We start from the raw sequence: 20,284 nt of genomic DNA on the forward strand, positions 1-20,284 counted from the left end.
TTTCTCTAATAATGCGAAGGAACGTTAACTCTCGGTGAATTCTAGTACCTACACTTCGTAAATTCCGTATCAAGAAATAATATATGAAATCATTTCCTATTCATATAATTTTGAAGGTCATTTTTCTTTACATTTAGACACAGAGGGGACAAGTTACTGGAAGATTATTTCACATTTTATATAAGTTCTGTCTGTTGTTTATCCAAGGCCATAAAGCACTTGGTCTCGGAAAGGGTAAAACAGGGTTCTTTAGCAGCTGACTTCTTAAATTGTTGGTCATCTTAGGCTCCCATAATACAAATTTCAAGGTGTGAGAGTGACCCTTCAGTCATGGAGCAATAAATTTTCCGATTTTTCTGAGGAAAAGAGGAGGGTGACTTCAACGAGTAGAATCTAAGCGCCTCTTATTGCAGTCAGGTTATGAAGTCAGGCGAGTCCCTCTGAATTCCCCTTCCCTACAAAGGAGAACTAATCAGCATTTTTGTAGACAACAATGTGGAAGGCAGGTCTCTATATCTATTGATCCTGGATATTACTGCAAATAATAAACTTAAGTAGGTCTTGAATACATTGTTTCTTTGCGTGTATTTACCGACAGATACTACACACACTTGAAACTTAGTTTATATTTATAATCTTTATTAGAATGTTAATATTGATTTTGCTGGTGATTTTAAAATTCTGTTGTCCTCACTTACAAGTTCCTTATATTTAAGGAATCAATGAAACATTTGAAATCATTCAAGTAACCTACATATCACTGAATGATATTATTTGTATTGGAGTTGCAACCTTAACTTTATTCAGTCTCTGTTGTTCATATTTTTTGCGTATTTTGCGCTCATTAAAAGGAAACTGAAAGACTGACTTTTTTCTCATAACCTTTTCAGCGTCACTTGTTCACCATACTAAGGGTTGTCTTCATTACTTATTGTACTCAAAGGAAACCAGTCTAGAAAGATTCTCGTAGAGAGAAAGTTCTAATTTCTTACCTTATAATATATTCAATTTGAATTCGGTAATGGCTTCGTCTCAGCCAGCCTCAAGAAAAACCTTTTGTAAGTAATATAAAAAGCGTCATCAAAACGGGGGAATCTATAATTCCATTGTCACAAGTACTATCGAACGCACAGTAGACACTTTCACTAATATGAAAGGAATTCGTGGAATGTATAAGTTCATTTCCTTTTCTTCTTTCCAATATTTTCCCAGTGAAGAATTCAAACGGCGCTCGGCCATGTCTTGTTAAATCTTGTATGGGATGAAGGAAGCGTGTAATGCTGGCCCTAATGATGTGCCCGTCGTTTCTCTCGTAGGCTAAAAGTACACGTACTACCCTTAACAATAGAATAGCAGTTACAGCTCAATAATGTAATGTATCCGAATAAAGAATATATGAGACCAAAAGCCGTCATTACATAATAATGCTCTCTCACCGATTGTTGAATCACGTGTGTTTGAAAGAAAATGTTGACTTTTATTTGCAGTTTATTCATGCACATGTACTGGTTGGTGAATCCGAAATACTTACAGCAAACTTACGTAATATTAATACAACTTCAGATCAGTAAGATCAATAACACTTTACAATTAATTCAATCAAATCATCGAGCAAACACAAATCGAAATACAAAAGAAAACTTACCAACTTATGTGCCACATACCTTCCAAGTCGACTTAAAGTGAATAAGGAAAACTTTGAACGAATATGTAAATGCTTTGACTTAGTCATACATTTCTTTGAAATAGCAGCTATCGCTGATACATATAAAGGAAGTGACTGAGACGATGGAAGCTACACTTCCAGAGGCCGTAACAAGTCAACGGTCTTAGAAAGAGAGTTGGATTCACAACAGAACACAGATAAACCACAAACGATCAGTTTAAGGTAGACACTAACACACGAAGCATATTTGACAACATTTCTAACCCAAAACTACAATTTCGATATAGTTCAAGATATCAGTGATAAGATATAAGGTTTTTTAACTTATCCGTAATTCATTTACTGCTTGCAACACCGATCATTTTTTTCTTAGTGTAATACGTTATTGTTATTCAAAATGAGATACCACAAATAAAATGAATAAAAGATATTCTTTCAGCGGTAGTCATTAAGGCCCAGTGATACTTATCCAGGAGAATCTTGATACATATCAATGTGTTCTTTTGGTGTTTCGTTGAAAACAATTCAATTCGAGGGTCTGAGTCTTGTCTTGGAAAGGAATAACTTTGGTTTGTCGCTACTATGTTTTTCAGGAAGTTTGAGTCATCGTTTTTTATCAATATCTGGCAAACCAATCGATTGATTGGTATGGTACTTTAAAACAGGGTTTCTCACACACTCTCCTAATTTTTTTCTTTTATTCCGTGTCCAAACACAAATTTTAAAAGCACTTTACTCCTGAATTTTAGGACATAACCAAACTAGTCAATCAAGATTTACGAATTCGTTCGGATAAGGACTCTTGGGTTACTTATCCCTCCTGTCACCGACCCTTTGTCATTCTTTAACCCTCTTTTCCCGTCTGTCTTTTCATTCATTCCCCACTCATCTTTCGCTCCTCCGTAAGGGGGTAGTGCCATCAGTGCGCTTCATGTGGTGCACTGTAGGCATTACTTAAGGTTCTTTGCAGCATGCCTTCGGCTCCTAGCGGCAACCCCTTTGATTCCTTTTGCTATACTTCCGTTCATATTCTCTTTCTTCCATCTTACTTTCCGCCATTGCCTAACAATTGAGTCATAATGCAACTGCAAGGTTTTCCTCGTGTTACACCTTACAAACCTTTTACTCTCAATTTCCTTTTCAGTGCTGAATTACCTCATAGGTCTTAGTGCAACTCATCTTTCGCTCTGTTTTCGCAATTTTTGTTATGTAATGGAATGTTCTCAGGCACGTACTAGCATTGCAATTTTTCAACTGAGCAATGTATGATGAAATGAGCTAACGACCTACATGATTGTACTGAATTTCGGGGTTTCCGAAATCACTGTAGCTGATAAATGAAATGTTGGTTAAACCATTTGTTTGTGACTCGTGTATCCAGTAACTACAGGGAAGGTTGTCTCGTCGCTGTGCTTTTAACCCATTATTTTTTTATATTATATATGTAGAACAGTGAATTTAGAATAAACATGAACTAACTTTATCATCACAAAATTATGCAGTCAAATCTTAAAGAAAGTAACATACACTTAGGATGTAATGAAGTAAAGGAAGAGTAAGTAGGGAGAAGATTGGTGGAGTCGAAGAGGAAAGTTGGGTTAGTGAGGAATGTACTAAAAGTAGATCCACAGGACAAGTTCAGCGGCACCCAAGCTCGTATGTCCGAAAGCGTTATTCAGTTTGCTGGCTACCCCATCAAATACAAGAGTAAAGTGCCTTACAAAGCTGAATTTGGAAAATGAATTATTACCAAAATTTAGGGGAGGGTGGGAAGCACACTGCTGCAAAGGAACACACCGACCCATCAATTAATTTGAATGATATTCGCAAAATCCGGTGACTCAAACTTCCTGAAAAACGAAAGCAAAAGCTCAACACACTGCAATTAAAAACAAAATCACCGAACTAAAACGTTGCCAGACCATTAGTTAACACTAATGAAAATATTACGTTTTAGAAATTTGCGACATCAGAAATTTCTCACAAATTGTGTTAAATTTTCAAGCTGTATTTGCAAATTCAGAATATATCAGTGTATGCAAGTAGACCTATAATTTTAGACTTATGTTGGCCGCTAATCATTATAATAGAAGCCGTCGTATTTCCAAGGATCTTCGCAACGTAGTCATCTTCCTTTACTACCAGAGTTATGGTCTCACTTTAATGTCGGTACTCAAACACATTGATGAAATGTGTTTCCGTATCATATTGCAAACACCAAATCACACCAGATCAGTAAAGTAACGTTTTAGGTTAAAACTATGCAACTCACTCGCTTGAGTTGACAGCAATTGGAGATAATTATGGCATCTGGGTAGAAATGACTGTTCACGCCATTCACTTCGTGTTAACTGATATTGGTAAAATATGACAAAAAGGTTTCTGTAGTACAATTTAACTAAATCATTCGCGGTAGCTAAGCTATTATAAGACAGAATTTTACTTTGCGCGCAATAGATTAGGAAAATTCACTTCCTTTTACCATGAGGGTTGGGGTAAAAAAAGTAATAATAATAAATAAAATCCCATGCCGCCACTTAAGACAGTACAGTTTCAAAATGTCTGAATGTCAGTCACAGTTTCAGTGGTGGGTCCAGAAGCGACGAATGATGAGATCGCGAATTATACGGACGTCTCCGCTTCTGATTTATATATGATTTCTCATTGTTAAGATACCCATGACAGATTCATTTAAGAAATGACAGTTGACACCAGAATGTTCTGTAATTGTAAAATGCACCAACGGTAAAATGGAGGTCACTTTTATATATTTAAAAAAACAGGATCAAGCCTTCCGTTCTCTCTCTCTCTCTCTCTCTCTCTCTCTCATATACCTTAAGTTCTTGAGAGTTTTGTATACATACATACATATATATATATATATATATATATATATATATTATATATATATATATATATATATAAAACTCTCAAGAACTTAAGGTATATGAGAGAGAGAGGAGAGAGAGAGAGAGAGAGAGAGAGAGAGAGAAAGTCTCGCGGAGGTGGTGGAGACTATCGTAAATTTCATTTTATCACATGAATGCTGATAATATATATATATATATATATATATATATATATATATATATATATATATATATATATATATATATGTGTGTGTGTGTGTGTGTGTGTGTGTCATATCGCATTACCGTGATTCATATACATACATCGAGCTACAAATGTCCTTTAATATCTAATTCGCTCTACCTCGAAATTAATATATTTTCATATATGCTTAACCGCAGGGGATTATTTTGCGATAATAGAATTGCCGCCTCTCTGGTTTTGTATGGTTTCATGGGTTCGCGCCCGGGAGCCGGCAATTCTATTATCGCAAAATATTCCCCTTCGGTTAAGCATATATGAAAATATATTAATGCCGAGGTAGAGCGAATTAGGAATTAAAGGACAATTTGTAGCTCGATGTATAATATATATATATATATATATATATATATATATATATATGTGTGTGTGTGTGTGTGTGTGTGTTTTGTGTGTGTGTGTGTATATGTATATATGTGTGTGTGTGTATGAGGGGGTGATGGTGTGTTTGCGCGAGCGTTCGTTTACTTGGATATGCTACTATATTTACAGCTTTTATCAGTAAAAAACCCAAATGCCGAATGACGAATTTTCTAGGCTAAAACCTTACTTTAGACTATTTCATTACGGTTGTTATTATTATTATTATTATTATTATTATTATTATTATTATTATTATTATTATTATTATTATTCATAAAGATCATAAATTTTCAGTAAGAATGGTTTGCTAATATATAATACCATGAATATTATGTGTGAAAAAATAACTCCTTTAAAATATTATTTTCATATAGTTTACCTAAGAACGTTCATTTTTTATTTTCATTTACATACGTGGATCAAAAGTGGAAAAAACGGGAAAATATTGAATACATCAAATACATCACTCTCCATTGACATAATTATTTTTTATCTTTTATTTTCAAAATGCTCGTAATTCTAATGTTGTACTTGGCAGGTTTTGTTGCTCAGTGTGAGAATTTTATACGCATTCTGAGTTCAAGGCCGCACCATTTGATATTAAAATGCCAGTAGTAGTTAGGTAAATTGTACGTTAACTAGATAACAAAGATTGAATGTTTCACATAAGAAAGTGTTCAGTGTCTTATAGTTTACTATCAACATACTAGATATGAAATATGCCTAAGAGCATAAAGGTATTAGGCTGTAACCTGTAAACACTTTTTAGAATTACATAGGTATCGGAAATAGGCATTTATTTAGATGGTGATAACAAATAAGACATAATGTTCGTATCTTTGCACACGATACGTGAGTCAGCTATTCTCTCAAGGCACTATCTTACACATATAGAAACAAAGCGTATTTCTCCATATAACACATAATGTATGCAGATAGGCATCTTGAACAGAGGAGCAGTAAATGAAAGGGCTGTTGCCTTGGGACACAAGAGTGTGGCCGCGAATTTTACAGACGATATGTGAGAGGTGAGACGAGGCAATCTGGACGGGGTCCTATATTACCCAACAATAGTGTGAATCTTCCTCCCTTGAGAAAGATGTCTCAAGACCAGTGAAATTTTATATCTACTTCATACACTTCATTCTTGTTTATATTGCTCGATATTTGTTCATTTTTTAACTTTGTTATAATTTAGACATTACTGCTGTTGACGTGAGAATAAACTTTCCAAACTAATATAGTCTGTATGAGTGCTATGAGTATGATCGATATATCTATCTATCTATCTTGAACTTAGGATTGAATTGTCCAGTACTTATTTGGAGATATGTTAGATGCACTTCCAGATAAACCTCGGACCCAAATTGACTCTCAGAAAAGTAAGTGTCATAGCATGGCTCACTGTTTAGCTGTACACGTTTTTGTTTTGAATCTTGTCGTTCTGGAAGTAAGCATTAGATAAAAGAGAGAATATTTGGTAACCAATGAATGATATTTGCCTATTCTTCATGATTCCAGTTTTTTAAATATCAATAATGATATATATAGCATATTCTCTCAATAGTTCTACTGACTCAACTTCAGATTTAAGTAACATGAAATTTTTAAGGCAAATAACAGCGAACAGACAGTACGTTTTCTACTTCGCCAAATTTCATTGCTTATTTATGTATAATCAAATAACCATTGTTGATTATTACAAACTCACTGACCAAAAAATATGTCTTCATCGACTCTTCTGAAGAGGCTTAAATAAAGGGACGATGTAATGTCCAGTAAAACGTATAAGCTATTATGGCCTCCATTAACCCGTCTGGAGTGTAAAGTCAATCCTTCACTTCGAGGGCTGATTGAAACTCCGTATTTATCGTCCTCTCAATTCCGCACCGTAATAAAGCAGTCGAGCATTCGGGAATTACGGTTTCGAAGTTCGTGATGAGGCAGGGCGGTGGTCAGTAGGTGAAGCTGGAGCTTCGCTGTGAACCAGATTTGACTCCTTTTTTTTTTTTCTTTAAGTTTTTATTCAATAAATTATTTACAAAACATTACAATAAATCCAGAACTACATATATTTCCATCTAAAATACATTGCATTTAATGTTACAAAAATTCTTTGTGAAATATTTTAACAATTTCTCTTTCAAAATGGCCTTGATATCTCTCTGGTTTTTTATAATCGAAGCGTTTATTCTATTTATAATCAAACGTTCAGGCACATTCTTGTCTTTGAACAACCATATATTTACAATATAACTTGACAAAATTAAAGTTGCAGTGTTCCTTTGTTTCCTCGATGACTCTGGGAAATCAAAATACATAATTCTAATGAAATTGCAGTGAACAAAATTACAAAATAGCTTCAAAACTCCTTTTAACCATATTATTACATTTGCAATTCTCTTGCAGAAATATACCATATGAATATTTGATTCCTCAGCATCACAAAACTGGCAATGAGAATCTTGAATTATTTTCATTTCTTTTAACCTTTTTTTATTGGGTAATATTTCGTGAATATATTTATATATTATTTCCCTATCAGCAGCAGAAAGAAATTTCATGTTGATGTTTTCCCAAATCAGAGGCCAATTATAAAGGGGGTATCTACTCTCAACAGTTGGCTGTACCTTTGGCAATAAGTTCACATATATAGTTTCTCGATTTAAGAAAAGGAAAATTCTGAAATGTTTTACATTTCCTAACTGTTACTAAGACCTCAGAATACATAGGTGCCATTACACATGAATTGTCTCTTTGTGTTGAGTTTCCGGTAAACAAGCCCTTCATATGTGAATTGTTATAATATTTGACATAAAATTGTATTTCTCCTCACAGTGTAACTTTAAGAAAGAGGCAGCTAGAATACTTTGTGTCTTCCATAAAAGACTTAACATTCCTATCCCTCCTTCAATCTTTGACTTTGTTAAAGTGTCTCTTTTAATGAATTCACATTTTTTCCCCCAAATGTAAAAGAAAATTTCTTTACTTATTAGTTTTGCATATTTGACAGGCAAAGGGTAAATATGGGAAACATACCATGTCTTTGAAAAAATCAAGGTATTGACAATAACAGCTTTTTGATGAAATGTAAGTCTTCTGTTGTGAAAGCTCGCCAAAGTATTCTTATTTTACATAATATATTTGTCCACGAAGAATTAACAGCCATTTCGTAATTATCAGAAATAGAATTCCCAAAGTTGTAAAAGAACCTGTATATCCTTGAAGCCATGATAAAGGCCAAACAGACCTATCACCCCATGGGCCTAATCCAAATATTTTCGTCTTATTTTTATTTAGCATGCAACCCGTGGCTGCTTCAAATTTAGACACTAATGTGCTAATCTCCAAAATTCCCTTGTCACTGGCAACGAAAATATTTGTATCATCGGCAAACCCAAGAATTTTAAGGTGGTTATCATTTGGTAAGGGCAAGTGTTCAATACAACTATTTCTTTTTATAGCAAGATACAGAGGTTCCTGGAAAACAGCATAAAGGAGCATAGAAAGAGGGCAGCCTTGTCGGACTCCCCTCTCCACACTAAAGTATTTACCAATGTTACCATTAACAATGCAACAACTTCCAATATTCGTGTACAATATCTTAATGCAGGAAATCAGTTCATCACAAAAACCTAGTCTTTCAAGAATCCGAAGTACAAAATTAATATCAACACGGTCAAATGCTTTCGACCAATCAAGATTTAAAATAGCACCTTGAACTCTTTTATTACTACAATAATACACAATATCTCTAATTAAAGTATTACATGTATTTATGGATCTTCCAGGCACACAAAATTGTTCGGGACTGATAAGGTTAAAGATAACTGTTTGCATTCTTTTCGCCATTATCTTAGCAAGTATCTTATAGTCACAGCACAACAATGAAATTGGTCTCCAATTAGTCAAAGCACTCTCATCGGTGCCTTTCGATATGAGAGTGACCAATGCAATACTCTGACTCTTGGAGAGAGTTTTCATTTCTATAATATTTTCAAGCAATAGCTTTAGTTCATCCTTAATATCTTCCCAAAATACCTTATAAAATTCTATTGGGATGCCATCTATACCAGGACATTTATTGTTAGCAATGGAACGAATAACATCACGTATCTCTCCGAGAGATATATTCTTATGAAATATATCATTATCAGAATCAGTCAATTTTTTCTCTACAAACTGCATAAAGAAGTTTTGCATAGGTACATCACAAATGTTTTTCCGGTAAAGTTTTTGGTAATACCTGAACACATAGTGTTCAATGGCCTGGCTATTTGTGAGAACAGTACCTTCATCAAGATTCGGAATTATGTTTCGTTCTGCGACTATTTCTGTCACGACCTTTTTACTATTTATTGCTCTTTGCTGTCCAAGAAGGTAAGAGGAGGCTTTTTCCCCTTCAATCCTGTCTTGAATTCTCGATCGTACTTTAACCCCTTCTAAAATCTGAGATTTTAGATTGTTTATTCTGTCTTTGAGAATAGTAATATCTGCATAATCTGAGTTTCCTGACACATTAAGTTTCATGTATTGTTTCCTTAGTTTTGCTTCAAAATAATTGATGACCCCAAACTTCTGCCTGCTAATCCTTTTACCTTCTCTGACGAAAAATTGTTTTATTTCTGGTTTCACCAAATCATTCCACCAATTACTGATATGATAGAAATTCCTTTTACGTGTTTTCAAGAATGTCCACAACCTCCTAAACTTTTCTTTAATTTCCTCGTCTTTTAGTAACTAGTATTAAGTTTCCAAAATGAGTTTCCAATACTAATGTTTGGATTAATCTTAATTTTGCAAATGACAGCGGAATGATCAGAAAATGACACAGGTAGCATTTCGCTTGAAATTACATTGTCTTTGAGCGTTTGGCAGTACAATCTATCAATGCGCGAACCGTAGTTTGTGCGTACATAGGTATACTGGGGTTCCCTGTTATGCAAAAACCATACATCATTAAACCTAAGGGTCCTAATTAATCTGAGCAGTGATTTCGACACGTTTGATTCACTATTATTAGAATTGTCTCTAGGACTCAAAACACAGTTCCAGTCACCTCCCATAATAGTATGGCTATTATCATACCGTAAGTAGTAGGGCAATTCCTTGTCAAAAGCTCTTCCCGTTCCCTTGTATGATTATGACCTGAAGGAGCATAAATGTTAACAATACGAATCTTACTACCATTCACCTCACCATGTACAGAACATATTCTAGAATCTCCACTTCTTTCAACATGCTTATTACAAAATCTAAAGTCTTCTTGATGAGAATACAGGTTCCACCTTTACGACAAATGGCTGGATTGAAAATTACATTATACCTGTATGACAAAAACTCTATATCTTTAATATCCTTAACATTGTGTTCTTGGACTAAAAGAATGTCTATTTTGTTAAAGGTGTTAAATGAGTGTAGCATCTCTTGTTTCATTCTATCATTAATACCGTTAATATTAAGGGTGGCTATCCTAATGAATGTTAGTTATTATGAGATTTTCTTTTACTCTTTTTTGTTGCATTTTTACGTTGCTTTCGCTTTTTGTTTACTTTCATGTTTTCTACAATGCTTGAATTACAGTCCGACTCATCGGTCACTGTGGTTTCATTATCTTATTACATTTTTGACCTGCTGGTATTTCATTTTCTATTGAGCAACAACTTTCTTGTTCTGACATCGTGTCATTAGCACCTTTATAATAATTGGAACTATTAAAGGGTGGTAACATTAAATCGCCTGTTGGATTTTGTATATCATCTTGACTTCTGGAGGGGATGATTGAGCTAAATAAATCTTGACTCATAGGATGCGCTGTGTCGGTGTTACTTCTGTCTTCGTCAACGTTGCCTTCAAAATGTCTTGATTCTTCCATGACGTCACAAGATCTCATATCATTCTCACTAGGTGAAGCTTCGACAGGATTACTGTCGGGCGAACAAACGTTCGCCTCCTCGGATATTGTTCCGTAGGTTGCAACAAGAGGTACTGCATCAGTCTCAGTAGTTCGTTGTACGATGAAGCAACTTGCATTCAATACGTCTGTCCCACCATTAAGCTCTAAGGTCCCATTTATAGGGGCCAAACTGTTTTCTTCAGATACAGTTGGAGGAATGTCAATGTCATCTCGCAGGTCAATCAAATGGCAAGTCTCCATCAGCGTTTTCGGATTCCGTTTGCAAGTCTGGTTGGCCGTTGGATGCTGGGTTACTTCCGACTTCGACAGGACGGTCAATTATAGAAGTGTTTTGGGGCATCCCTTCACAAGTTCGAACGTCTACTGGGTCCTGGCGGCTTACTGGCATTTCATTTCCTTTATTTTCTTGATTGCCAGATAAATGAGGGAAGTCTACTTCACTAATGATATTTAGTCTTTGTGTAATTCCAACTTCACATTCATTAGCAAAATGGCTGGTTTGCCCACAAAGTCTACAAGTTTTAGTCTGCCCTTTATAGTATATATAGATATAAACCTTGGCACATTCAACATATAAGAAGGAAGGAATCTGTCGATTAATATCCATAGAAACTGTTCTGACACCATTATCAATACCTTTGTATCTTCCCAGACTTCGAGTGTTCTTCTTCACATAACTCACTGTTCCGTATCTGGAAAGAATGTCATTCAGCATAAAGTCAGTCATTTCAAAAGGCACATTTCGCACTGTTACATACGACCTGTAAGTTGACAAATCCTCAACTCGGATTTTTAGGTCGTCTCTTACACTGATTTCTTTGCCACCGAAATCTTCACAAATGTTTTCATATTTCTCTCTTGAGCTTAATTTAACAATTAATCTAGTTTTCCCCAAATCTGCAATGCCCTCAATTTCATCGTCCTGTATACGTAAAGTATCATCAAGAATTAAGGGAATGTCGTCTTCATAAATTGCACCCACTAAGTATCTAATACCTATGGTATTAATTCTTTTCAACCTTGGCGCATTCATTCTGGAGACACAGAAAACGGAAGTCACTGCGTCTGGTTTTCGCTGGGCACAAAAGACTGTGCGTCGTCGCCAACTTTACTACTCGCTAAAGTTGGCTATAGAGACGCCTCGAGCATAGCCCGAGGGCATATGGTTTTCCCGGCCAGGAAACCGGGGCAATGAGTCCTGCTGTTTTGCACCTAAATAAATGCTAAGTTCACATTCCTACTTTACTTAAAGGAGGGGCAAAATAGTCACTGCATGTTCACACACCTGCGAGTACATTTAAAACGCCTTCAGTGCCTTAGAAGTCGTATAAAACTCCTGTTTCCTTGACAGAAACCACAACACGACCTGGCCCTCTGCCGAGCAATCGTCCAATCAAGTTCTAAATAAATTCCGATCGTATAGGGGAAGTCCTTATACGATCAGTATTTATTTACTCCAAGAGGGACAGAGAGACTTATTTCTCATCTTTTTTTAGTTTATCAGTATTAGTAGATAAGATTATCGTCATTTATATGTATATATATTTTTTAACATCGTTGCTATTAATAATCGTTGTACTATTAATATTATTTTTTCCTGTTCCTGATGTTGTTACGGTTTTCTAGAATTATAATCTGACTCTTCGCCTATCATCAAGGAGTAGCAACTACAGGCTCACTCATTGCAGCGTTCGCTAACGCTATTTATATGGAGCAAGTTTTCTAGCTATTGAAGGTATTAACTATTCAGTTCTTTCTCGTTATTGGTGTAACTGCAAGAAGCTGCGTATCATTCCTCATTTATTAATGAAACACAGAGGCCTGTAAGTTGGGTTCTATGTAGACATGGCAATGAGAAATTTGAGAAAACAAAGTCTTGATTTGTTCCTTGTGGAAACCAGGCGCCTTTATTCGCTTGTAAATATAAGTATGATTAAATACTACTACTCATTGAAAATGACATTTGCATAGTTAGTAGCGACGACATCAGTTAGGCGAGAAGTTTTTATTGCACATTATCACCCAAGCTGAAACTTGAACCAAGGGCCTTGTCTGCCGTACAACTGGAGTTCGTATAATGAACTTTGAGAACTTATACCAAATATACACAACGAAAATCTCTGTGATTAACCAAGCATTTGGGAGGAACAAGAGAAGTTTAGGAACACACGTGTCCTTTATTTGGTAGCGGATTCTGTTCTTTGACTGCAATGGATTTGAATTTTTACCACAACACGCAGCTCTACTGAAATAGAATATATAAAAACAAAATTCATTTTTATCTTTGAAATTCGTTGTTGATTGTCCAGTTTGGATGGAGCAAAATTTTCCTTGCAGTACGATATCTATAAACAAAGAGCGACTCCCTTTTTATCTAAAGCGCCCGATGAAAAGGTGAAAGAATTTTAATAATGGAAATGGAAAGGCATGAAAAATGTCTGCAGTTTGTCATTGTAACTAATATCAAAATGTAACTTATATAAAAAAGTAAGAATTTAACAGTCTGTATATTGGTAATATAAGTAGAGTACTTTGGAGTAGCGGATTATATATATTTCAATTGTTCTTCATGTGGGGGTGTGCATGTATGTTCGGACATGCGTACGTGTTTTCGTTACTAAGCCGTTTCTCGGGTAAAGAAGAGCAGTGAGCATTGCCACATTTTATACTTCAGCTTCTGGATAGGGAATCAACGCCCCCCCCCCCCCCCCCCCCCACACAAAAAAAAAAAAAAAAAAAAAAAAACTATACGCTTCAACCACCCTCACAGAAGTCTTTTTAGTATCGCGTCAAAGTCCCCGACGCGTACAACTCCATAGGAGTTTCTTGAAGCATCAAGTAATTTGTGGTCGAGGTTTCGTCTTCTCTACAAGCTATCCTTTTCGTTGTCCAAGAAGACAATATTGTTTTTAATCCACCCGAATCTTTGTACATTCAGCCAGCCATTACACAAAAAGACCTCTTTAGTACTGTTTTCCTAAGGTGATTCTTTTTATTATATACCACGTATATGGAATGGTAAGCTATTTATGACTACTTGCTAGGACAGTGTAAAGTTTTGCATGGGTGGGCAACACCAACCACTTTAAGCATGGCATTCAGGTTTAATTTCGTGCGAGAACTTGTAATGAATTAGAAGCTTTTTTTATCTATTTTTTTTCTTACCCACGTTCTTTACTGGAACCTGGCGGAGGTTTAGATACAGTGATAGACCATAGTATTTAGTATATTCTTTCAGCGAGAGAGCCTCAAAAATGAAGACATTTGAAGTTCAAGGATGATGAAGATTATTGGTATGATAGGAGAGTCGAGACTGAGATGGGACTGACTTATTTTAGGGATGAGTGAGGAGGAAGTTGTGAAGAGGGCCTGGGTGGGACCTGTAAGAGGTAGAAGGTTGAGAAGGAGGAGGATGATAAAGAGAATTTGGAGAAAGTTTCGAAGGGAAGAAGCTTTCGATGGAAATAGTAGGAGAAGATGCATCATGGCAACCGACCCTTTGGCTTATGGATAGCGCTGGGGATGGATAAGTTAGACTTTACCATTTAGGCAGGAGATCTCAGTGCTACTGAAATAGCCGCTTTGGACTCCCGATACGTGTACATAAGGAACAATAAGAAAACGGAAATAAATGAGAATATAAGTTTAGAGTCGATAGAATTTTTTCTTCATGAAAATGATCAAAAACGAATAATATAATGCTTTCCGAACGCGTAAAAAGGATTAAATCTCTCACTTTTTCATCACTGGTCATCACTGTTTTAATCAATGTTCCCAGTTTATCCTCTTCAGTAAATAGCTAACGCTTCTTTGTCTAATCTTCAAGTTTTCCTTTGAGTAATTAATGATGCAATATATCATTCATTAAGTACCTAATCGTATTCAGATCCTTTGATATTTCTCTTACTGATCATCTGCCTCATTAGATGATCATTCAGCTTTTCATTTAAAGTGATTATTTAATTTCGCCTCTTATTGGGGCTTCTTTGTGAGGTCGTTTTGCTTTTGAGTTCACTGATATCCATTTCATCTCCAAAGGGTTTTAATTCACCAAGTAATTTGATCCTCTTGTGTCTTGCATAGTGTTCTTCCCTGTTATGAAGTGTCTGAATTCCTCTTTGCATTTTTCTTTTTCTTACTTGTTTTCACTTTTTCTTTTAAGCATTTTTCTTATACTTTTTGTATTGTATATTTGCACAAATATCCTTTCCGTTAAAATATCTTGGAAAACAAGCAAACGAAATCTCTCTTCTGTAATTATCGTTATTTTCATCCTAGTAAATATTCTTTGTTAGGTGTAACATTTATTGACAGTTATGATTTTTCTTTTTTTGTGAAACAGTTATATATACATAATTTAGTTGTCAATTAGCTTACATAAAAATAGACAGCAATTTTAATAATTATATCCTTTGATGACACAAGATACGGAAAGATAGTCATGTATCATATCTCCGGGAACGAGTCACATAAAAACCCCTTCAAAGAAAAGGCAGAAGAGTTACCCTCTAAGTTACCATAAACATGAGCGCTGGTTACAAGAGCCTTTCCGTAACTTGCCTTTATGGAGAAAAGGTGCGCTTTATATTTCTCTCGAACTCTAAGGTGTCTTGAACTTCTGATGTGTTGTGGTCATAACAGAAGAGAAGAATGGGTTCTAAAAAGTAATATTGCAAATTTGCGTTCTTTCCTTTCTGGTCAATGTTTAGGATTTTATAAGGATTGTAGAAAGGTAATTATGTACATTTACAATCTGTATTAAGATTGCTATGCCAGAGTGATACAAGTAAAAATATTACTTATATATTGATCTTCATGAAACTGTGCTAAATAGGCTATGATTTAAAACAGTGAGAAAACTAAGACGGTGGTTAATCAAAGTAAAAATAGAGTGATCTTGGGCGTTTATTTAAAGGTTATAATGGCATAAGAAATGGTGGACTGCTGATTATGAAATCTGATTAATCTATTGTTCTGGAAATAATGGATAAGAATGAGTATATTACAAGATACGTAACTTTTTTTCAGATAATGTATCATATTCAGAACTACGAGCAAATCCCCAAGCTGCTGTTAATATCAATTTTAATAAGAGATTAAAAAGTTTTTTAAAAGGAAATGACGTTCTAATGAAGCATTTTTCCTCACAATTGGCAGCTTTACCGTCCATTTATGGTCGTGTTAGGACACTTAAGATTGATAATCCTGACTGTCCAATCAATAATCGAATCTGTTGGCAATGTTTCATACAAACAATGGGGGAGGTTCGGATTCCAATATCCCAGATGACGATTTAACAAAACATATTTTACCTTTAGCTTCTGAATAAATTTTGGAATTGACAGCATTATGTGTTGAGGATTGTAAGTTTATTTCTAACGAAAATTATTACGTACCTTCAAAAGTTTGGAATGCCTATGGGCACCCTTCTCTCACCCAGCCCCACTTAGCAACTTAAATAGAATGATTTTTGTAAGTAAGAATATTTCCTGCTATTTTGCCTCTAGGGATGCTTTGGTTTCGCTATGTTGATGCCTTATGCTATGTGGCACATATCCCAAGGAATTTGAAAAAGTTTTTTTAGAAAAGCATTGAAAATAAAGTCAGTAATTTTCTATAACTAATTCGCCGGTGAAGAAGAAAATATTATATCGTTTTCAGATGTATTATTACGTAAGGGGGACGGAAGCTTTGTTTGATATCTGTAGGAAACAAACCAATCCCACATCTACTATTATTCGAATCATCATGTCAGTGTAAAACTCACTTCATTATTACTTATTTTAAAGACCATTAAGGATATGCAGTCCGGAATTCTCACACAGAATTTTGTCAAATTTATGACGTAGGAATTATGTCAAAATACCCAAAGTTTTTAACTGACAAACTTTTGGGAAAACTAAAAACATTGTTTATTCCAATACGAATAAGGAACCTTTTATGAGAGGGAATACTTTAACACTACCATAATGCTTTTTTTTTATTCAAAAGTTACGGAAAGTTTCAAAGACAATTTTTTCAAGAATTCATGAAAAGTTCAAAATGCCATAGTTCGCAACTCCCCAAAACAAATCTATGGTTGTGTTTACATGGTTCCTTGTGCTCGACGTCATAGTAAATATTGGTGAAACTGGTAAAGAACTGGATTACCGTATTAGTTCGAACAGGTCAATTGATAATTACTTTATTTGTATATATGAATGATTTTAATCACTGTATAGACTGGACAAAATCACCTGACATAATTTTTTGAAATACTGTTGCTAAAAGAATCATCACTGGATCAGTTTTATCAAGCGTGTTAATAATTAACTTCTGAATCTTAGTTCTGATTTTTTTTTTAATGGATTATTATCTTGTCTATAAAATTGGAGGAAATATAATGTCATGGTTTAGCGACAGCTTCTTCTACTAACTGCAGCTTGATTTTAAATGGTAATGCTAATAATTTACATTTTAAAACTATTATTCATATCAAGTAATGATATTCATTTTGTTGATGATCTTTATTTTTTAAAGTTTGCTTTTTATGTCTATCAATTTACTGTACTTTATGCCCCGAAGAAGTTTGCGTAAAACATGAATGTGTTTGGTACGTGTTCTTCAATTTTTACCTTCCCTGTGGTTTTCTACGTGTAAGTATATAAATATATATGTATTATATATATATATATATATATATATATATATATATATATATATATATATATATATATATATATATATATATATACAGAACACACACACACATATATATATATCATATATATATATATATATATATATATATATATATATATATATATATATACACAGAACACACACACACACATATATTTACATATATGTGTGTGTGTGTGTATGTATTTATATAAGAGATTACAGGCAAAAAGTAATGGTTTAACGGTTGGTTTCAGTTAAGCTGGCCTCATGTCAACGTTGTCCCGTGCCTTAGGTGGCCTGGAAGTATTATATAAGACGCCTAGTGCGGAGCGCTGAAGACATTTATAATAAAGAGAGAGAGAAGTCATTCCCACTTCGAATCCAAATCAAACGCTCCGCCTGCCAGCTGTGATTCAGTTGTATCCTTCGGACCAAGATGGAATAACATATGTCATTCCATCTTGCTTCGGACAAGGCAGCGCCTTTCCCGAGGCGGGAGCGCTCGTAGAGCAGGAGTGTGACCGGGAAATAAATGGGGCGAAAGGGACGGCGGAAAAAATATCATGGATCCAGAGTAGAAAAAGTAGTGGGATCCGTCTCACGTCCACAACATAACGAGAAAACCGTTTTCCGTTCAAGATGATTTAGCTGCGGGCTGGTAGGTTGCGGGTAGGTAGACTGAGGGTGATACAAACAAGGTTTTGGATAATAAGTATGCGAAGAGTGAATAGTGCATTGTTGAAGAAATTGACGCCATCCCACACTCGTTTTAGAGACATTGAGACTATTCATAAGCGGAAAAATAGCCTCATTGGATTGTCGTCTTAGGATTATAATTTTCTATTCGGAGAGGGTGGAAAAATAAGGGAATATACAATTTAGGCCAAAAGGCCAAGCACTGGGATCTATGAGGTCATTCAGCGCTGAAATGGAAATTGGGATAAAAGGTTTGAAAGGTGTAACTGGAGGAAAACCTCGCAGTTGCAATGTGAATCAATTGTTAGGAGAGGGTGGAAAGTAAGATGTAGAAAGAGAATATGAAAGGAAACACCGTAAAAGGAACGAAAGAGGCTGCAGCTAGGGGCCAGAGGCACGCTGCAAAGAACCTTAAGTAACGCCTACAGTGCACCGCATGAGGTCCACTGATGGTACTACCCCCCGTACCGGGTAAAATGATATCAACTTTATTGTTTTAAGAAATGAGCTTTATCTTATTTTGACGTGAACACTAATCCACTTAGAATTTAATATTTTCCGTAAACAAAATTCGGAGTATGAATCGTTTACTTGCCAAAAGTGAGGAGTGAGGAATATTCAATTGTACCGTTCATTGTTTTGGATTGCGTTTGCGACCCCCACACCCCGTTCCACGTTGGTTATTAACTGCAGTCGACTTGTCATTCAGGTGCGCTCTTCACTGCTTAGATAAAAAAAAAAGGGTACAAAAAGATTATGAAGCAACTGGGCTTAGGGACGTCCGGCTGGAATGAAATTACGACCTTTAACTCCTAGGTGTCAAGATGAACGTTAGGAATAAAATATAGTTAGAAATAAAACGTTAGTAAGAGGGGGAAGAGGCAAGAGGGGAGGTTTGTATATGGCAGTGTTTTAGACTGTAAGAGCGTTACTTCGGCGAAAGCGCCAAATCATGGAAAGAACGAAGCAAACAACACATATTCCATCTCAGATAATAAATATATATCTGAAAACGACAGGTATGTGCATGTACGAGAGGGAATAGACTTTCATCCTTCTCGTGGTCAGTTCGGCAAGGTGACCTCGTCGTATTATGGTATGGCGGGTTCGTTTCCCGCTACCGGCAATCATGATTTCTTTCATATTTCTTTGAAGTTGGATGTCGAGGCTTTGTAGTGACAAGCATATCCAAAAAAGAGCAAAGAATTTAAGAAGTTAAGAAGGTATTGTGGTTATTACATTTACATATGTATCTGGTAAAAATAACCAGTAGTTTATACATTTTATATATAAATATATATATATATATATATATATATATATATATATATATATATATATATATATATATATATATATATATATATATATATATATATATATATATATATATATATATATATACATAGAGATGTATCGGATGTCTGTAAATGGGATTTGCGGATGCCAATATCAGTTTTTTTTTTTATTTGCGGATGCAGATGTGAATGCAGATATCTATCTTATAGATATGCGGATGCAGACGCAGGTGCGGATATTTGATGACGATACCTTCGCGGATGCATATACTTTGTAAATGTAAATCATATAGATATATTTAGTTGTTCAAGACGATTTTCAGGCACATTATTCAAAATCATGTGTTACCACATAATATTTGATGTACTAATTGAAATTAAAAGCATAATTGATACTCATTGCCTGTGTGTGTCTTTCATTTGAACGTACAAACAGTAACAGCGATACACGAACGTTTAAGTTGTCTTAGCACAAGGTTATTTCGTGTTCATTGTATGAGAAGGGTAAAAAAAATCAAAGCCATTCTTCACAATAGAGAGAGAGAGAGGGTGTGTGTGTGTGTGCATGTG

The sequence above is a fragment of the Macrobrachium nipponense genome, chromosome 15, assembly GCF_015104395.2.
Source record: "Macrobrachium nipponense isolate FS-2020 chromosome 15, ASM1510439v2, whole genome shotgun sequence".
NCBI classification, from domain to species: Eukaryota; Metazoa; Arthropoda; class Malacostraca; order Decapoda; family Palaemonidae; genus Macrobrachium; species Macrobrachium nipponense.